Genomic DNA, 22,338 nt, shown 5'->3' with positions numbered 1-22,338 from the left:
GGTCCAGCATGGGGTGAGATTTGTCCTTTTGTCTCTGGGTAATGACCATGAATTTTCCAGGACTGACAGGCCAGGCAGGTGGGGCAGCCAGTGAGCAGTCAAGTAATTACACTGTAGGACCAGGGGGGAGAAAGGCAACACTGCAAGGACTCAGAGGTGTTGAAATTGGCTGAAGTAGCCAGCCCTTGTGGAGGTTACGGAGTAGTGAGAGGGCAGCTGGTGCTTAAAGAGACAGCTGAAGGTAAGGTGCAGCATAAGTCATGAGGACAGAGACCAACACCTGGTCTGAAGAGCCCTGCAGGAAGAGCAGATAGACATGACAGTATTTGACAGTATGCAGACTGAAGAACGACAGCAGACTAATGACTGTCAAATCATCATAAATTATCATATTGTCCTCACGTATTGCCTGTTTTGATAGGCAGCCATTCTGCTCCCTCATTTTGAAAGTTTGACCAATATAGTCAAAGGGTATAGCGTGTACAGCAATGCCCTCCCTCCCACGCACACTCCCACTATTCCCAATGGCATGCCTTGACCTGAGAAGCCTTTGAAGTTGGACCTGTGAAGCTGTTAATGTACCTGCACTGAGAGATGACAGGGTATCCTACTTGACCCCTGCCTCACATTGAATATGCAAAGCTCTCCGCCTACTGTTACTACAAATATAATCAATAGGAGCATGGACATCTGATTAATTGTGCTCATCCTCTGTCTATTAGAGCATGGTCTAACTAGTATCTAGTGTAATGATGCATGGACAACCAGTGTCCTGATCCATTTAATCTTCATCTGCCACCCCCACTGCTTTTTGCATTGCCCTCTTCTGATGCTACAAGACCTGGTGTGCACCCACAACTGAGCCCACGCACTATTACGCCAATTGCAGCTTTTTCCATGTAATTACAAATGTAGCACTTTGTTACCGCTAAGTGCTTTACTTTTAAGCATTAATAGTTTTAACCCTGCAAGTATTAAAAACCGTATTACGAAGAGATAACATCAAACGTGGAAAAAATTGTCCAGGTGCATTTGAATCTTGTTAAACTCTCCCTTTAGAGCGTCCATATTTCCATCCAGAACCCTGGAGAATTTTAATGTTGTAGAGGAGAGCTCCTTTTGATGCTGTGTGCATTATTGTTTTGCGTACATTATTTCCTCAGTTCATCATATGCAGGTTGGGTTGAGCTGAGAGTCTCGGTTGGTCGGGCATGTCTTGTATCTCCAGCATTTGAAGTATAGTCGGTGGAAAGTTGCTTGGTGGTTCATGTAAATACAGATTACATTAAAGGGGAAAAAGATTAGGGGGATTTAAATGTACATGCCCCAGGCGAGGATCTGTGAGTGTGGAAATCTGAGAAATCCTAAAAAAGAAGAAAGGGGAATGTTTTACCAGAGACCCAGGCAGTGAAGCTACTGGAACCTCATTGTATTTGTTAGGATCATTATTATTCTTGTACCCTAAAAGTATCTGGGTCTCATAAGGGATTAAACAAGCCAATCAGTTTTTATCAAAATAGCAACAAATATAGTCATGTGAAACACGTCTTCACTGAAGGTCACACACTACATCAAATGTTTCTGAAAGTGGATGCTTCAACAGCAGCAGCATGTAGAGATGACCACAGTGAATGAGGAGCTTTGCTTCTTGTCAATTAAATAAGAAACAAGCATCCAAATGCTTTCAGTCTGCTTAAATCCTGATCATTGCTGCTTGCAGATATATTTATGCTTCTGCTTCTGTGAGAAGTGGAGATACGGCTGTGGTATGTGCTCCGTTCTTGTCTTAGGACTCAGCATTTTACATTTTCCCTCATGAATTTTTATCAAAGTCTGTGTAAAGTAAGAATAAATATGTACTCTGAGTTTGACATACCACAGAAAAGTCTGTTGTTAACCACCCTGCCAAATTTTTAAAAATGGCCAAATATATGAAGTTAGGCTTCAAAGTTGTGTAAAAATCAACCTCTGTCTCTGCTCCCAACGCTGTGGGAGTGCCCGCCGAGTTTGCTGAAACCCCGCCCCCTACCAAGTGTCACCTGTCAAAGTCACCACCTCTACATCGAAACATGGACGCTAGGTCTGAGAGCTCGGCGGCTAACTCAGAGGCTAATTGTAGTAGTAGTGGTGTTAGATGTAGTAACAATAACTTGCCACTAGGCAAGTTAACCACTGAGGAGAGCGGACTCTCGGTCTTATAGGCTATTAGGGGAGGGACCAAGGTCACGTGGGCACACCACTACGTCACGGAGTACCCGTTTTTTGCAGGCTCAGATTATCAGGAAAAATGAGAGGGTTGAAACAGTTTAAGGCTTTATCTCCACAATTCAGTACTGCATAGTTATCAGCCTTTTCACATGTTTTCTGTAACCATTTTCCAACATGTATAATATGTTTAGAAGTAAATCAATGAATTGACTTTACACAGATTTTAAGGAAGATATAGAAGATGGTTTATTTCTTTGCTCAGCTATACAGTACATAAATCCAGTGAGAGAAGGCTACTTGGATGAATGAAATACCTGACTCACCATGAGGCAGAGAGATGTGACCTCAGTGTTCAGCTACAATGTATCAATTCTTGTGGTTTTGACTTCATGGAAGGACATTTGTTCAATAAAGAGATCAGTTCAAACCCCACAGGATGTTTTAGTAGGTGTTCATAATAGTTAGAAAGAAAGTAGAATAGTGAGAGTGTTAGGAACAGTGTCTGTCATTACTCCACTTCAGTAACCTTAATATCTGCTTCTATGTACTGTAGCTGCAGTGCATCTGCCCTGAAGACAAAAAAGTGAAACTGAACTTAGATAAAGGATCAATCCATCTATTTTCTGCTTGCTTATTTGTGACTGGGCCGGTGTGGCATCCAATCCAGACATCCTTCACCCAAGCCATGCCCTCCAGCTTCTCCTGGGGGATCCCAAAATGTTCCAAGGCCAGAAGAGATATGTTGTCCCTCCAGCACGTTATGGGTCTGCCCTGGGGTTTCCTACAAGTTGGGCGTGCCTGGAGCTCCTCCAGAGAGAGGCGCCCAGGAGGCATCCTACCCATGTGCCCAAAGCAACTCGGCTGGCTCCTTAGCAGCAGCTCTACTCTGAGCTCCCCCCAGATGTCCAAGCTCTCAGACTGAGTCTAAACGCCCTACAATGGAAACTCATTTCTGCCTCTTATATCCACAATCTCTTTCTTTCAGTCACTACCCAAAGCTCGTGTCCATAGATGAGGGTTGGGACGTAGACTAACCAGTAAATTGAGAGCTTTGCCTTCTGGCTCAGGTCTTGCGTCACCACAATGTTCTGGTACAACACCTGCATTATTTCTGATGCTGCACCACTCCCACTCCATCTTACCCTCACTCGTGAACAAGACCCTGAGATACTTGGGGCAACAACTCACTCCCAACCTAAATAAAGGATATAAGTATTTTCCTTTTTGTTGAAATAATTACTTTATGTTTAACACTGTTAATATCTGGATGGCACATCTGTATCTGCCTGTGTCATCTGAGGTTTGCCAAAATGGTGAGGAAACAGTGTTATTGGAGTGTTTTGGTCAGACAGAAGAAATGGGGAATTGCTGCAGTAAACACTGGACTGTCTCCAACACTTTTGTCCTCTCCCTTCCTCCTTCTGTCCTGTGACCTGCATACTGATCCCTGTTTTTAACCTGGAGGACATCTTGCTACAGCCCTTGTCCGGTAAGAGAAGTGACACTTTGATGATCTGGAGAGGACAGTGTCAAGAGCTCTCTGCTGTCATTCTCTTTTCATCTTTTTTCCTTTCTTGCCTGCAAAAGGTCTATCCTAACCTTCTGTTTTTCCTCTTCCCTCTCCATCTCCCTCTCTGGTGTCTGCATTGCAGTGTACTTTTCTTCCCTCTATCAAGCAGAGATGTTTTTATCAGCAGTGAACCTTTAAACTCATTCTCTCCTCTCCTCTCCTCTCCTCTCCTCTCCTCTCCTCTCCTACAAACTAGAAGCACATATTTCTGGATGGATGTGGATTTCTTCTCGCTTAACAGTATATGAGACATCAGGAGAGCATATGCTTTTTGACAGCAGTAGTCAGCAGCAGGAAACTGTGCACTCTAATCACAAAGCCCTCAACTGTTGGATCCATCCCCAGCTGTCTGCTTCACCCAGTGCAGATGCAACTTGATGTGTTTTGAAATGTGAGCCTGATTTCAACTAAATTATATCTCAAGGTCAGCGGGGTTAATACCAGCTCACAACTATTGCTCCATATCTAATGTGCTTAATTAGCTGGGAATTTGAGGCTTGGTTCACACTTGTGTGTTCAGAGATGGAGAGGAAGATGTTTTTGTTTCAGCTGTCCTGTATTATAGGATTATAGCACATGGCTTGACTGCATCAACAAAGGTGAACAGAGGAGAATGCTGCAGTGCAGAGTACCCTCAAGGTGACTGTCTATCTTGGGTCAAATGTATAACTAAGTTAAGGTAGCTGCCAATTTACTCAGCTCTAGTTTTTGGACAACACATGTCTGTACAACCTATATTTAGATTAACATGGTGTTGCCACTCAGGCCATGTACAAAATATTTTAGCTCTGTTTTGTTTGCTTAAGTGATCTCCTTCTTTTTTGGCCTAGAATCAGACAGTACATCTTTTCCTTCCTGTGTCCCAAGGGTGGTCGTTGTGTCAGTTAACCACTCATATCAGATAATATGGTGTTCTGTGACTAGTAGTGCCATTTAGTCAGGTATTGTATATGTATTCACACAGCAAACACTCTTTTCTTTTGCCAGATATATTTTCTGCAAGATTGCCTTGTAATTTTCTTTTTCTCTCCCACTGGAGAGGTGAACACTTCTCCTGTTTGACAATTCCAAGCATTTCTAGGGATTAGACGAACGACCACATGATATAACCCACCAGAATAGTAAACAGGGTTGTGTTGCCACACAGTAAGCTGTGAATATGAGATAGGAAAAGCAGTGTAGCTTGGGGAGTTTTTTCCCCCACCTTGGACCCAGACCGCTTTCCCACTAACTGCTGCAGTCAGTGTGGCCGGCTCAAAGGTGTGGTTAATTAGAGTAGAAAAAAGGCAAGATGCTCTCATACGTTTTCCTTTAAGTGTCATTCAAGCAAACAGACCTGCGTTATTGGGCTTTGATCCCCATTTTAGTTTTCATCAGTTCAGCTTCTTTAAAGTTTAAGACTGGCCACAGATGAAAGGCCACCCTCGTTCATCAGCTGCTCCACATGACGTAGTTTGGCACTCAACTGAAGTTAGACAGTCTTGACGCAGTATAAAAGCATTTTACACAATATGAATCCATAAAAAATGAGCGCTCCATATAACAAAGCTAAACGTGTCATTTTCACTTAAAGCGGACCCTCCTGTTTGACATGTCAGAAGTCTAGTTTCTCTATTCTCCATTGGGTTCCACAAGAAGGGAGCTGTAAAGGGAGCTGAAGACAGGCAGCTGATGTCTGGGGTTGGAGCTGAGGGAATCTTGCCTATTTATCACTGCAGTAATCAGTCTCTTCATAGCCTTCCACATGGAGGGAGTCTTCCAGCTCTTTACTTTGCCCATAAAGTCCATATTGTGGTAGTTGCAAAGATCTGAGCTCCAGGTTGTCCTGCAAGGCTAGGGGTGGGGGGTAAAACCTAAAACATGTTGACAATTTTTATTATGCAGAGCAGGCCGAGTATATATAATTTGACATTATATTTATTTAATAGCAGGACCCCTATGTTCCATTGTTACCTAGTTTCACCTTCAAACTTTTCAATGTATTCACCCCTCTGGCTTTTGGGATTTGAATAATATCCAGTTCTCATAGCTTGCAAGGGGAGCTACAAAAAAAAGAAAAAAGCTTCTCACAATACTTTTCCCTCACTACCCTTTTTCTTTCAATTGCTGAAGCTTAGTTTCGTGATTATCAGGGAGTGCAAAAGTTGCCAATTATTTTATTTATGAATACTGACATCTCACAATGAAATAACAGGACCCCTATGGTTCTTTGTGCTCCAATCTCACCTTCAAATTAAATACAAATTGTACGATGAAGTGGGATACAGAGCTAAGTGATTTTTACCACACCTGACATGTATTTCCATTTATTTCGTTTTCCTGATGGTAATGGCAATCATGCTATTAGCGCTAATTTAGGTCTAAGCATAAGCAAACACCCTGACCATTTTAATTAAGTCCATGCAGCTAGGCAAATTGCACTTTTTGAGCTTCTCGAGATGGGTGCATTTCATTTTCTTCTTAAATTATTGACAGAGACGATGAAAAGAGACAGTGTTCACAACCTTCACGAGTTGAGGCCTTTTACACTTGACTTTAAATATTCAGACGGGTCCAGACGAAGACTCACCACCGTCCCACAAGCATCTTGAAAAGCAAGTGTATGTTAACCATCCAAAAATCAACATGTAGTTACTTTACTTTCTAAAGCAAGATACAGTTTGCCTGGTGCCCCCATATCACTAAATCCACCCCTGTTGATGTGTGAGACTTTAATGATTTACTTTAAAGATTAGAGATGCTGCTTTCAGTAAGTGTAAACATTTCCAATGTGAACTGTGCTTTTACAGTACAGTTTCATATTTATGTACTGTATGTGCTGCTTGCTGCCGTCTTGTCTCTGCTCCTGATAATGCAGTCTGGAAAAGATTGCAGCAAACAGAGTGCACCAATTTCTTCAGCAATCTCTCTTGTATAATTGTAGAAAAAATAGTTATTATTGTTATTATTATTCCCTGTTAGTTTGCTTAGTTGTGAGTCAGTAATTGGTGCCCGCAGCTCTGTTCTGTTCTCTGCTATGTTCTCATTTTAGAGAATGTAATTCATATTTTCCTCATTAATAATGTATTATTTCACCATTCGCAACCTATCCACTATTAATCAGAATGTTAATTTTTATGACCCGACCCGCCCAATCAGCAGATTAACCCATAGATATAACTGAAATCTGTGCATCACTACCATCCATGTTTAAAGCTTATATTATAACACAAAATACCACAATACTATTGAAATAGTGTTAATGCTAGGTAATGTACTCACACACAGTCAGGGTAGTACTGTGACTCATTTTCATTCATCATCAATTTATTTCACATGTTACATGAGTCTTCAGAAACTCCTGCAGGTTAAACTGGACTGACCAAACACTCTCTAACACACTCACTAAAAAAACAGACTTTAAGGCACCAGCCAATGCCTAGCAACATTAAGGTTACAAACAACCCATAATGCAATGCTCCGCATAGTCAGAGGCAGTTTTTCACTGCTACTTTATCAATTAAAAAAGAAAAACAGATGTTGTGAACATTACCTCAAGTAAAAGACAACCACACTTTTCCAGACATATTTCTCTCTTATACAGTATATAGACCAATGTGGTAAATATAGTATGGATTCCTGTAGTACTCTATTCTTTATAGCCACTATATTCTAAACATCTGTCTTATGTCTCTAAATGTCTTAGCACATCATTGCTTATGTCAAGCCTGAGGGAATAATTCTTGTCCCATCACTTGAGCGGCTCACACAACAGTTAAACAGTGATCTTCTTGACTCTTGGTGGGCGTGACGTGATTGCGTTACCGGGGTGATGTGGTAACCAAGGCAGCTCCGTGGTCCGGTACTGTGGGGAACATTTCAGGTCTTGTACTGATGAGCCAGCCTGTGATAGTAACTATAGTAACAGCATGAGAAGATGTGCTCCGTGGTAGTCAGCACTCAGTTCAGTTGGTTATTTTCTAAGTGATCATTTAAAATAATTTCGTCACAGAGATGTCCCGGAAAAGATCTCTGTTCATCCCAAACACATTTTCTACCATCCACGGGACGACGAAACGCCATTAGCCTCGAGTCTTGTTCAGGTCATGTTTCTGTGCTTCTGCGCTCTTTCAGTGTGATCACCTATTCCCTTCCTCTTAAATAAATCACAGATAGTTTTCTTAGTATTTACTGAGGGACTGCTGATTTGATATAATTTTCTCTGTGATTGAAATAATTGTAGCAGCTGTGCCATGTCAGAATGTGGTGTAAGTCTTGAGAAAAATAAGGCCAAAATTTCGTTAAAGATATTGATGAATAACTATTTTTAGTGTTTGTGTTGTTTGCAGAGTGAGAGATCAAGATGTAAGGTATGTTTTCTCGTCATTGAAACCAATAATGTTAACTGCTACTTTGTCTGATGTTTGTTCTTTCACTTCGATATTTATTTATTTCCCAGACGTGGCGGATAGATTGGCTATTATAAGAGAACATGTTAGAAATGAAATGACACAGTTCACTGATGTAGTGGCAGGGACAGGAGAACAGGACATTTAATACAGCTGTACACTGCCAGGATCAGATGATGAGATTAGATATATGAGGTGGCAGTGATGCATGGTGGGACACGGTCACTCTGCTGTGCACAGATCAGATGAGGAGATGCACTGGCCTCTGTCCTCTGCCAACTGTGCCTGGCCCTTATCTATGTCATTTCTCTCTGCTTTCCTACATTAAAAATACATATTTAACACAGAGTCTTTCTTATTTATGTTTAAAATGTGTGTATGCCGGCTCTGTCTTGACTTGTTGCTTCACTAAATCTCCTGGAATCAAACCTCTATACTCAGGTTTTCTGTTCTCTTTGTCTTCTTGTAGCTTTTAATTTAGTCTAATGAACTCCCCTTAGATAAATGCATGATTTTGACCCTGAATAAAATGAGTGCTGCACTCTCCCTAACTAGTGTTTTGTTCTCCATACTGCAGCATTGCCATCTCTTTCATTTGCTCTTTTCTTCACGGTGTGTACCTGTGCCATGCCTTTTAGTCTGAATGCTGCCAGAGGCTTAGCCTGCCGGGCTGAAGAGTTCCAAGTCTCAGCAACAGTGAGCTCTATATGACTGTTGTTGATCTTCCATGTCTGCCCTAAGCTGCACTTTTAATGATAACCTCAATCCACTCAGTAAACATATTGGCTCATGTTACTCTCTGCCAGCACAATTTCCACTTCACACACAAACGCACACAGTGTAGCTGTCTTCCCTCAGCCTCTTAATCTTTGGTCAGACTGCAGAACAGTTCACAATAGTTCACTCTAAAAGTCTGGATTTGATTAAATCCTCCTCGTGCTGTTGGATATTAGCAGTTCTCCTAATCAGCTGATGGAGCAAAGATGGGATGTCACACTTGAGAAGTGGAAGAACCATGTTATTGATTGTCTTAGTTTCTTAGTTCAACATTACCCGAACAATAGCTTTTGTAAAGTTGGCTACTATGAACTGATTAAAACCAGGGCTCATGTGATCATCTTCCTAGTGAAGCAATGACAAAAAAGGGACAAAAAAGGTGAACTATAAACTTCTCTTTTAGCCATTTAAAAAATCTTGTGATTGTTGTCACTTGAGACTTAATTTTTCTGTACCCCTCATGTTTAATGCCCATTGGCTTTCATTAGAAGATCAGTCAGAATATTATATTTTGTATTACTACTATAACTTATTAATGTTCTTTTCGTGTTGGGGGGAGGAGGGGCTGGGTCCAGGACCATAAAAAAGTCCTGAAACCTTGCTAGACAACACTACTGCAAAACCTGCACCAATTGCGCCTTCAAGTGTATCTGTTACGCTCCAATTAACCCAGACTAACCCTGTTATTTGGAGTGAAATATAGTCACTGAAAAATATTTTCCACTGTGACCTTGACTGTCTACTTGAAACTGATACAGACATGAGCCTGGTTGTTACAGAGCTACAGTGACTGCTACAACAGAGAACAATTTGAAGTAGTTCAGTATTTACTCAAAATCAAAACTGTATTGCTCCTGTGAATAATAATGATAATGACATCAACATTCATGCACATACAGTACACACATACATACACATATTCAGTGTTACTTTAGATGAATCCCCCTCCTCTCCCCATCCACTTTCAGTCGTGGAGAACCTACAGTGGTTACGAAAGAAATGTGAAAGGCCCCCTCTAGAGCTTTAGTTTGTCCATTCTAGGCTGCTAAAACATGGTGGTGCAAAATGGTTGACTCCATGGAAGTACACCTGCCTCCCTATGTAGATATAAATGGCTCATTTTAAGCTAATGAAAAAACACAACTTATGAATATTATATTTCATGTTCCACTAAATGCTGCTGTACAAATTCTACAAACTGCACCTTTAAATGTTTTTAGGGACGCAGACCGCTTATCTAACCTCTATTGGAGGTGCATTTTTAGAGTTTGGTGGCCTGACAGTGAAAGCCTGATCCCATCTGGTTGTAAAAAGATTTACAGCTTTGACATTTTTTTATCACAAACATCAATGTGTGCTATCCTGACACAACCACACCTTATGATATATATCTTATAAACTCTGGTCTGATATCAAAGTTCTTTGCTGATATCACTGCAATGATTCAAAAGGGTATAGCTTTAATCTCAGATTTTTGAACTTAAAATCGTTTTTTTTACACATTTTATTGCACCAAATGAAGTAATTGCTCAATATCGGTAGTGAAGAAGCTATTTAAGTGTATTCAGCAGCTTCATTTGTTATTTAAATTTATATAAAGTATATTGAAGTAATTAAGAAGAACACTGAAATTGCTACAGATTCAAATTGGGGACCTGACTGTGAAATATGTTGACACATAAATAGCAATTTAGTAACAATTAGCCCTGTGAAAATCAGTTAACATTGGCTTAAATAGACTGCTAGAATTAATATTATGATGATCTGTGTTACATAGGCTACACAGTACAGTTAAATGAGACAATTTATGTTTAGACTCATTTCAAACACCTGTGCTGGGAAATATGCAATTAAGCAAAACCATTATGTCTGAAAATTGAGTCTTTTATCTTACATTATGTTACTTTCCGCGAGCAGCAAAAATTTAACCAATAACTATTTTCATAATGTGTCAACTTTGTTTATTAATATAGTCACACCACGCTAAGCCCAGCCAATTATCAGAATGTGAGAAAACAAAGTTATCACTAAACTGACAAACAGATAATTACAGACAGGTGATACAGTTGTGTAATTCCAAATGAAATTAGGAGAAAGGAAGAAACACAGCATGACTCCATTAACTGTCTCTGTGGTGGATTCCATGGTATACTGAATCATTATGAAGCACCTTTCATCTTCCATTTCCTAGGGACTTGTTAGTCACATTTGTATGCTGGAGGCATTTAGTTGACTAAAGCTTTGTAATCTTTGAATCTTTAGAAATGTTTCCACAAACAATACAACAAACCTACTGATGTCTTTATCATGGTTTGGGAGGGGAATTAGGGATTTATTCAGGTCACATTCTCATCAGGTTTATGCTAATCTTTCTTTAAATGCAGTCAAACAGTCAACAATCCCATTAAGATCCTGTTAATAAATGCTGTTGTTATTTTCACGTCAGAATTTCAGACACAGTGGCTGCAGTCATGGGATGTTGGCCTCAAAGGTTGGTTTACTTGACACCTTAATTGTTGTTGTCTTTGATGCTTCTATGCTTCCTTGCATTAATTATAACTGCTTCCTTTCTTTCTGGCAAAGTTGTTATAATGCTCAACCGCTGCCAGGTGTATTGATGTCAAATGTAGACTTACTGTGGATCCACACACTGACTGTACATGGCAAGAGATGTACTCAGAAATTCAGACATACCAGGTAGCTGCCTTTTTTTTGGTTGTTGATAGACTGAACTCCCCAGGTGTCACACAGAGAGAGCAGTGGGCATTATGCAGTCTGCGTCCTCTCACCTGTCTTGGTAGAGCAACTCAATCATATACTCTGTAGTCTGTTATGACATAAACATCTACTTTATAGTCTGTAGCAAGGTGACAAAAGTTTGGTTCTAACTTCTGGATAAAGCTGTTCATGCTGATTATCAACAGATTCTGGCTGTGTTTAATCAGCAAGTTGTAGCATGAAATCAGAGATAAGTTTGTGTGCTGTCAGTCAGAAGCTACAAGACTGCTGTTACATTTTTGGCTGTCAGATTGATGCAGTTTTCACACAGTTGCGTGATGGTGGCTATGCAAATATGAGCCTGGATTAAGTAGAAAATGAGGAAGTGTTCCACTCTATGAAGCATTTCAGGCACAAGCTATGGTCTTTTGTTACTGTCAGAGCGCTTCAGAGTCTGGTAGCATTGCAAGGCCTGCACACTTTCTCTGTCTCTCTCATCTGTTATTTTCAAACTCAAGCAAACCTTATTGCCAATTGATAATATTGCCTGAGAGTTCTCTGTCTTTTCTTCTCAGTTTCTCTAGTATAATTAATACAAACATGATATGATCATACTTACAACATTTAAAGCATGTAGACACAGAATAATGGAATAAGTGCTCATGCCCATCATAATGTTTCAAACAGTTTGAATCTTGTTGTGAGCTGTGACAGTTTTCAAACCATTCATTCATTCATTTTCTATATCACTTATTATCTAGAGGGTTGCGGGGGGCTGGAGCCAATCCCAGCTGTCATTGGGCGAGAAGTAGGGTACGTCCAGGTGAGGATGGGTCGCCAAACATATAGAGAGACAAACAACCATTCACACTTACATTCACACCTAGAGACAAGTTAGACTGACCGATTCACCTAAGCAGCATGTTTTTGGTCTGTGGGAGGAAGTCAGAGTGCCTGGAGCGAACCCACATATAGGCATGTGGAGAACATACAGTCTCCATACAGAAGGAATGTTTCAAACATGTTTTGTTTTATTTTATTGCAGCCAAGAACCAAGATACAGTAGCTAGAGCACCTGGGAGATGAGTTGAAGATGTGAGATGAGCAGTATCTTAATGAGTGCAACCAGAAACCTGTGGTGGGGAAAGAGACTCACACACTCCCAATGATTTCTTGCATGTTTTTTGTTAAATATTGCAGTATTTTGCACCAGTCTTGGATCTCTGCAACTGGAATAATCTTTCCTTGTGCACCCTGACATCAAAATAACAACAGTTTGGGAAAAGAAAATATCTGGTTAATTGCACAGTGATTTTGAAAGGTCTGAAAGCCCAAAATAACATTTAGCTTCTGATTATACATTAAGGACTAAACAAGCAGACCAACAGATGTAGTTTTTAAAAATGTATTAACAATCAATTATCACAGTATTTTTTAATAGTAAAAATATCTTATCTGAATTTCAAGTATTTTTTTTGTCCTTCTAAATTCACTAATGATGTATTTTCTGCATGTGATAATGCTAATTTCTCAAGAGCAATATTTATTTGACTTCTTGGTTGGGCTAAAGCATTTCATTTATTGTCTTTCAGGTAATCTCCATGCTGTTGGCCTTTCCCAATATGCATTGTTATAGTTTGATTTGTATAATCAATACAGAAAACAAAGTGGTACTGTTTGGCAAAAAGGTGTAACTCAAAGTTCTACTGTGGGACCATTTCTGTTTTCTATATTGATCTCCTTAACGCTTTTTCTGTTTAATTATATGCAGATGATTTTTATTCATTCATTCATTCATTCTCCAAAACGCTGATCCTCTCTAGAGAGTTACGGGGGGAGCTGGAGCCAATCCCAGCTGTCACTGGGTCACCATTCCATCGCAGGGCTAACGCAGATTATTAGACAGACAACCATTCACACATGTTCACACATACGGGAAATTTAGAGTCTCCAATCAACCTAGCCTACATGTTTTTGGTCTGTGAGAGGAAGCTGGAGTACCCGGAGAGAACCCATGCAGGCACAGGGAGAACATGCAAACTCCACACAGAAGGGCCCCAGCTGGCTGGCGGGTTCGAAACCCAGAACCCTCTTGCTGTGAGGCGACAGTGCTAAACACTGCACCACCGTGCCAACCAGTTTGTTAGGAACTAACCCTAACCCTAACCCAAACCCTCTATGTTTTTAGTTTATATTAATATTCTCTATTAGGATATTATTTTTCCAGGCATCATTATACAATGCTAGATATCAGATTGCTCCCACTTGATGACAATTTCGTTGGTATCGACCTATTTTCAAATCCATTATCTTCAGTGCTTTATACTCCAAATTACTACTGCATTTATTTTTATAGATACATTTGATTGAAATCATTTGGCTTTTTAAAAAATGTTTTATTCTTGGATATTTTTAAGTTTATTATAAGTTGCTTCTTTTTTCAGTAATGCTATCACCAATTGTTTCTCTATAGTTTGATGATTTTTCTCATGACAGTCTCTATTCTGAGTTTTTGTTTTGAGTCAATAATTGGTATTTTTTTAAATTTCAGTTAGCTCTTATGAGTGAATGAAAATGACACAATGCGTTATTGACACAACAAGTCCTGATAACGGAATTTTGAAGAATGTGACTGAACAAGATGGAAACTAATATTTCCAACTTGGCTAACTGTGCCTTTCTCGGTTTCTCGCTGTGCTCTCCACATGATTGTTGTTTTTTTAAAGGGAGAAAGATTTTTTTTTTTTTGCTCCCAGTCTGTATGCAGCTCTGTGATGTGCTTAACTCATCAGTGAGGCAGAGTGGATAGATAGGGCATTTGAAGTGTGATCATTAGTGTGGTTCAGAATCGATGTGAGGGCCATTCATCCAACTACGACGGAACCACAGAAGCAATAAGCTGATGTGTTACGTATTTGACACTCCCCCAGTTTTCCACCACCCTATCTCTTAACTGGCTTGACCTTTTATTTTATTTTTTTTTATTTTAAAGTAAAGAAAGAATGGCCCTCGGTATACTTCTGGCTCAACTCTTCAGAAAAGGTTCCCCAGAGTGGCAATGCCATTTAGTCTCAATGTTTGCTATTGTTTGCATTATATATTCCTACATCTTCCTTTTCAAGTCATTTGCTTTGGCATTTACAGTGTGATGACAGACTGAAAACTAAATAAATGCAAATGATTCTCAGGCGAACTGGCACTCTGACTGTAAGTGCAGTTTATTGAATGGTTCTGGTCTTTCAGTGTTTAAAAACTCCTTTGCATAAATTGTTGGGTTTTTTTTTTAGAAGACAAAAAAGGGGGGTTTTTAATTTTGTGGTTTTAATCTTTTTGTGTCATGATTGTATTGGCAAGTCTACTCTAGTCTAGTGTTAAATGCTCCATTAATACACCAAAGGTTATTTTAATGCTCTAACCCATATCACTATAGGATTGCTATTTGAAGATAAGGTATTTGCAGCTACATTTAGAAACAAATACATCCTTTATACAACATTATGACTTGAATTTCCTGCCTCATTGTCCTTTTATTTTTACCATTCTGTTTGTTGTTTTTGTATTACCACATCACCCTGGACCTGAAATTAAAGGCAATCTAAAAAAAGATCATATTCCAATAAAAAAGGGTAAGTCATGTAAAAATAACAAATCCATGGACAAAATAAGTGTATTTTTGTTTTTGTACAGCTCAAATAAATGTGTCTGCCTTTGCTTTATTGTGGCTGAAAAATACTTAGTAGTGTGGTCATGAAGTGAGTGGGGCTGTCGGAAAATCCAAATACACAGACAGGATATTGTGTTTTGTTTTAAACTCCCTCTTGTGCTGCTAAGCCCTTGGCTGCAGAATAGTCCATCCATTGTTTCTTCCTCTTTACATTGGCATACTATGTTTTTGCATCAGACTTCATCCCTTTGACTGTTTTTGGTTTAAAAATCAGCTGCAGGCTGTTCTGCAACTAAACTTCTTGTTGTTTGTGGTATGGTCAAGTTTAGTCGGAGTCTTAAGCTTTTAAGTATTAGCAGTGATTTTTTTGGAATAAGCCACTAAGTTATATTGTTCTTTTGATAACGTCCATTGTTTCTTCTGCTTGTGAATACAGCACTGTTTTGTTAGCAACACTGAACATCATACGTTACAGCTTTATGCTAGAACATGAATGCATCACACAGATCCAGAGACATTAGTGTTGCTAGAACTTGAACACTCGCCTCTAGCCTTTTGGTTTGAGAGCATAACAATCCTAATGGGCAAACTTAAGACAAGTGTATCTTGGCTTTTATCAAGCCAGTGAAATCCCTGATTGTGATGGTCGTGTCTGGGCACTAGATCACCCAGTTAAATGAGGATTTTGGAGGCAAAAATTTGATTTTGAAACAGGGGAGAAGGGTCTGTTACAACAATATTTACTTAGAGATAAGGGGTGGAAATGTCTCCTTTCAACCTCTACAGTACTCTACTGTTCACATCTGGCAATCTATGCGAATTAATCTTTGGAACAGTAACACATCCCATTTCATTAATTCAAAAATATCAGTGTGGACATTCCTGCTCTTCACATTGGCGCCATAGAGACTCCTTCACTGTAGTGTTTGCACTCCACCAGAAGTCTTCGTAAACAGGACATCAGTCCTATTTATTTTCAACATTGGTCACTGTAGGCTTTCCTTGGAAACTGTCTCAAGTCCAATCTTTGCTGCCTGTCACCATGGCGACGGCGAGCCTTCAGCCCTGGCCTAATCAGAAGCGGTTGAAAGTGGATGGATTCTTAAGGGCTCAGATGTAACTCTCTTAATTCTCTGCCTCATACTCCACTGTATTGCCTTCTTTCATTTCCCCAGGCACAGCACGCTCTGCTGGGTTATCTGCAACATCACAAGATCTCATTGTTTCCAGGTCAGCCAGGTGATGTGAATGTGACTGACATCATCAGTGTACAGGGCTGATAGACATATCCAATTGAGTTTCATCTCTGGTTTATGAATAGTAAGGCCTTCCCTTTAAGGCAGGAAACTGTCACTCACTACACTACACTCCAGTGTAACCATGCTAACAGGTCTGCCAGGTTGGGCTGCATAGATACCAGCCTAATTAAAGTAGTATTACCTGCCTGCCTCACACTGTAGTGTTGCCTCTAGAACTTCCCTCCTTCCTCTGGTTTGCAAATCATATTCAACAGCTTCACTGAGCTTGCAAGTGTCTTAATAACAAGCGGAAGATATTCTTAATTGAAATTATATGATTCGGCAGAGCTGCAGGAAGCAGGTTTCCTCCTTCCTTTCTGCCTCCCCCCTCCCAAGGAACATGGAAATGGGTTAGCTTTACCTCCATCTGCAAAACTCTGATTTGAACCATCACACCTGTATTTGCATCATGCAATATGAATTGTTGGCTGCTGAATTTGCTTCTCTCCATTACACGAGGATGCCACACAACAAAGATTTTCTGTCTCTGCAATTCTGTGCATTCACACTAACAGAACTTCCTCGCCTCTTTGATGTTGAATTATAGTACATTTAAAGAAATGGCAGAGGATTTAATTCAAGTTGAGGTTGTGTTTGCTAGGAAATAATGTGAATATGTATGAGTTGGGTGGGTGTGCAAAGAAGGAAAGAGATAGAGAAAGGAGCAGAGCAAGAAAAGCAACCCTACGGGTAGAAATTGTATTGCAATACACAGCAACAGTATTTATAAACAACACATCCATATGACTTGGCAGCCCAACACTGTATTTCAGACCCTGATGCACTTCTTCCACACACATGCCTGGACTGGAGTGCATACACTGTGCATTAGTTTAGAAGTTACAAATCCCAGAAGCTCAAGAACAGTTCTTCTCCAGTCCTGCATCAAGCTTCACTCTCTCTTCATTTTGCTGCTGTGGTCTTCATCACTCACTGTGATGTAGCTCTGCCACTTGCTGCAGGGGAACAGCCTGTTGAGAGACAGAGATATGACATTCAAAGTTTAAATATTACATATTTCATGTAGACAGGGCAGTAACTGTTCATGAGTACATGTTTAACATATCTAAAATATCCTTCATTAAGCTGAGAGTGGGTCTTAAATATCACCAGTTAGTACGTGTCAAATAAGTGTCACAGTCAAATGTTTAAGCTATATTATATTTTATAACATTTTAACTTCTTTTTTTTTTTGGAAGCTGCACTTATCTGGTGGATTGTATTACATTGATGGATGTGAATTGCGAGGAAGAAATGTAATGCTACTGTGAGATAAAAAGGCAGACGTGTATGAGTTACTAACACAAACTGAAACCTGATTACAATTTCAGAATGAAGCACTGGTGCAACGCATTTATTCACAGGACAGGAGTTACCTGTGCAAAACATTTTTAAAACAGTAGTCAGCATATATTGTAGCATCAGCTCAGCTTGCATCAGCCCTATTTCTGAACTGTGAACTTCACTGTAATAGCTTCAGATTACAGCCTTGCTTTAAACTTTGCACTGGACTTCACTTACTTTACACATCAGGCAAACGATGCTATAAATACCTGCATGATTGATTAGTTAGGTAAGACATAATGTATGCTGAGCTGTTAGCCACACACAAAGAACACACTTCAGGTCCCATCTATCACACATGAATGAATGAATGAACTCTTTGGCTGTTGTCATCAAAACATCAATTAGCTGCTCTTGCATTCAGAAAAAAAACAAAGACATTATAATGGCTGCATAATGGAAGTCATGGAAGCAACAATAGGTGCTGGCTAATAAGCTTTTTCTTACTTGCAAAAATAATTTGAAAATCATTCACATTATGTGCTAAATTTAGAAGGGTTTTTTATTTTATGTAAATGTGGTGGACACATGAAGATCACAAGGCCTGTCATGATGTTTCAAAATTTGAATTTCAGCTGTTTTATATACTTTTTAATATTTATTGAGTTTTTAGTTTCATTAGTGATGGCATTTCACAACATCCTGGATGTAAAAGTAATCAAGTAAAATACAAATTCAATACAAGGAAAAATAAAGGAACACTTCACATGATCATTATCCCTGTAGTAAATGTGGTATGTTGTGTAAAATTAACCCCTGTTTCTTTAAATGACTCATTTGCATTTGAAATGTATGAAACTTGTGACAGCAGTGGCTTTGTAGTGCAGATTGCTGATACTGCTGTGATCTCAGAGTGTCAATAAGAAAGGATTTAGGAGAGGAGCTGAGCCTCACCAACACACTGAGCTGCTGCCGGCTTTAACTGTGGTAAACAGACCAAGGCTAGCAGTGTTATATCATTGGAAACCATCAGGAGTTGAAGTCAGAGATAAGCACAAAATAGATGAACTTACAGTCTCATTCTCTCACTGTCAGTGTTTCCAGCTGTTGGGGCATTTTAGATAAGTATGGGAGAGCCAGCGGGTAGTCAGACACACAATGAAACATTCATTTCTATTGGAGGAGTTTTTGGAGAGAAAAAATATTCACCTTTCGTGTTTTGTATGTGCCTCTTGTTGCCTCCATGGTTCCCTTTTAAACATGAGAATTACATTGCAGTCGCAGAAAGCATACTGTATCGTGTTAAATGATACTCTACTACACCCTCAGACTACTTCTTCGTGGCGCTCATTAGATGGTTGTAATAGAACTTTAAGGGGTGAGTGTGACACATGTTTTAATTGGATCAAGCTTTTCATAGTTAAGAAACTACTAAAACTAAAATACATGGTTTTGGCAGACCTAATTTGGGTTGTTTGTATTCCACACAATGCTGCAAGTTTATTTAACATAAAACTCAGGACTATCAGATGTACTGAAATATACAGACTTTCTTTTTCTTTGTAAAAGCACAATTTACAACGATTACTGCATATCTTCAAGCGACCATTCTAATGTTCTTTCTGCAGATGCTCATTGGTCATGTCAGATGGATGAGTACAGTCCGACAACTCCAATCTTCAGGTCTTACCAAAAATTTTCAAAGAGTTTCACCTCCTGGCCTCAGCTGGCGCCAGGGCCACCAGACATTCGGAGGCTTGTTGTGAAGCACTGCAGCACTGTTTTTTCTGTGTGCTGAAAGCTCATTGTCATGCTGGAAGGTGAATTCTGAGACCGTCCTAATGCAGCTTTTCTTTGAAGATCTCGCTTTTTTATGGCTTCCTGGCTTTTTGGATAATGTTGCCACTGCCATTAGCTCTGGCCATAGCTCCATTTTTGTCTCACTAGACCACACAATATTTGTGTCTAATGCTTTCAGGTTTAGAGACATTAAGTAAACTCCAGGCAAGCTGCCATGTGTCTTTCACTTACGAGAGGATCTTGTCATTCTACAAATAAGGCCTATTTAATGAAGTGTTGCAGAGATTGTTGCTTTCTGGCAGGTTTCATCTCTAAAGCTAGACCAGCCATTTGGTCCTAATGGGGGAATTCTTGTTCAGATTTCTTTCGTTTTGTGGATAGTTCCTCAGCACTTGTTTTTTTTTTTTTTTTTGTAGTTTTTTTTCATTTCATTTGATTTTCCTCAGGTCATCCCTGCCAAGTTTGGGACTGGTGTGTATGTTTTCTCAAAGGAAACTAAATAAATCTAAGCTAAATTTGTATCATTGGTACCAGTACCAGTCAAACGATTGGACATACTTTCCCAAAAATGTGTCCAAACCTTTGACTGGTACTGTACATGTAATCTGGATATGTTCCTTTATTAGACAGGTTTTGGTAGAATTGTGGACAGGAAATGACGAGGAAGAAATGAGATTTGGATGAGGAAGTTTCTCAGTCACCAATTGAGCTGGTTTTGAACGTTGCAATCACAATACGTGGTAGGGGTCTTAACTACTCACCACCATGAGGCCCTCAGATATTTTTTCTTAAACATGTTTTCAGCTAAGTAATTAAAACAAAGTAATAAAACAAAGTATATTTGCAAACTGTTAGAATGCTTATAACATTACCTCTTCATGACATGATGAGTCTAAGGTTGCTTTAACTAAGTTGAAATAGTTTTTAACATTGTAGTATGTTAACAGTGTGCAAATTCGTCTCTGTTTCAAAGAATTTGGTCATTTACTTCTTAGCATTGATTACAGGCTTTATATCTCTGAAATTAAGTGGTATTCAAGCTCTGCTTTGATTGGTTTTGTGTGGTTTAGAGAAGCTCATCTCTTCGTGTGTTAAGTGCGTAATCAGTGATTCCATGTCTTAATTTACCTCTTGCAGAATAATGGTTGAAAATTATTGTGGGGATCCAAATATGCAGTTCTACCACTTCTCAGGACTGTGGTGTGCCTGTGAATGTTGCAAATGGTGTTATTAATGGAAACAGCACTGGAGAGTCATGAGGTTTAGTCTAGACCTCTTTCTATCTCCTTGCATGCAGTATTAGGTGATGTGCCCTTTTGTCTGCTAACATCTATTTTATTTAACTGTTCTTTGTGGTGTGTTGTGTGCTAACCATGATGAAGGCTTCAAAATGAAAAACCTTTGACAGCCTCTGGATCCATAAAATTATCTCATTCTGTAAGTAAGTACCATATAAACACACTGTGTTAGTAGGGAAACATACAGTAACTAAACACAGTGTTACTGCTGATTTATAAATTCACATTTTTCCTTTCTTATGCAGCTTGTGCAGAATGTCCTTGTTGTGACATTAAAGTGACCATGAAAAACTTTCTTGTCTCACAGTGCTGCACATTTGGTACTTAAACATATTCATCTTTGATAGCGAGACATTTGCACCTTCACTGGAATTCATTAATGATCTTAATGCTTAAGGGAGCTTAACAGGTGCTGTACAGACTCCCTTATTAGATTTTTGTTCTCTCTGATATTTCATATGGTTAATATAATTCCATTCATTCAAAGTCATATTTGACTTTTATTCATATGAATATAGTTTTTAATTAATTGCTTAAATGATGTGCTCAGGTTGGATGAGCACATCATTTGATAAAATATGGTTTTCTCCACATGCAGTATTTGCAGCAAAAGTTTAATATAAGCCTAATTTGATATGTGTATAAATATCCCTTTTGTATAAATGAATGAATCTTTTGGGCATGATGGGAGTTTTGCTACCAAACTACTTATATATTGCAAAATATTATATTAACTACACAATTAGATTTGGCCACCAGATGCAGCATGTTTCACCCAACAGAAGGATGAAGCAACATAATTTGTTTGGCATTCTGCATCAGGACATGCATGGTGGTACAGTGCAGGTGGTAGGAGGAGCGGGCAGTTTGGCATTAAGTATTGTCTGCATCCTGATAACGAGCTCGGCGCTAGTCTGTTAATTTTCCATAGCAGTTAACATAGAGACTGTAATTAGAGGACAGATTTGTTACAGCTTGCTCAGCTTTATAGGTATCGTCTCCACATTTTGACCACTGAGATGATTCACACTGCATATAACTGCCATCCCATGAGTTTTCAAGCTGTGAATGCCTGTTATTGTTAGTGCCTCACTTTATAGTATCTCTGCACTCTGAGTTCTTAAACAAAGATGTCTGGTTTTCAGTCTGATTTTCAACATTGGGGATGATTGTCAAAAATGTATGTAGTTCATTTAAATTTTTTTTTGAAACTGCACAAACCTACATTAGTGTTAAGTGCAGGGTTTCCTATAAGACCTTCTTTCACTTTTCACCTGCTCACACTTTCCACATTAAGATAAAGCTATACCTGTGAGAGACTACTGCCTTTTGA

The 22,338-nt window shown here is 39.3% G+C and overlaps 1 protein-coding gene across 4 annotated transcripts in view; it reads left to right on the top strand.

The window, feature by feature from the left end:
* nbeab (neurobeachin b) overlaps window positions 1–22,338 on the top strand; it is a 206,088-nt gene that overhangs the window by 29,490 nt on the left and 154,260 nt on the right. The window lies entirely within an intron of this gene.

Source organism: Scomber japonicus, chromosome 6 (genome assembly GCF_027409825.1).
Source record: "Scomber japonicus isolate fScoJap1 chromosome 6, fScoJap1.pri, whole genome shotgun sequence".
Taxonomy (NCBI): Eukaryota; Metazoa; Chordata; class Actinopteri; order Scombriformes; family Scombridae; genus Scomber; species Scomber japonicus.
Note: the sequence above shows the minus strand (reverse complement) of the source record. Positions and strands in the feature narration are given on the sequence as shown.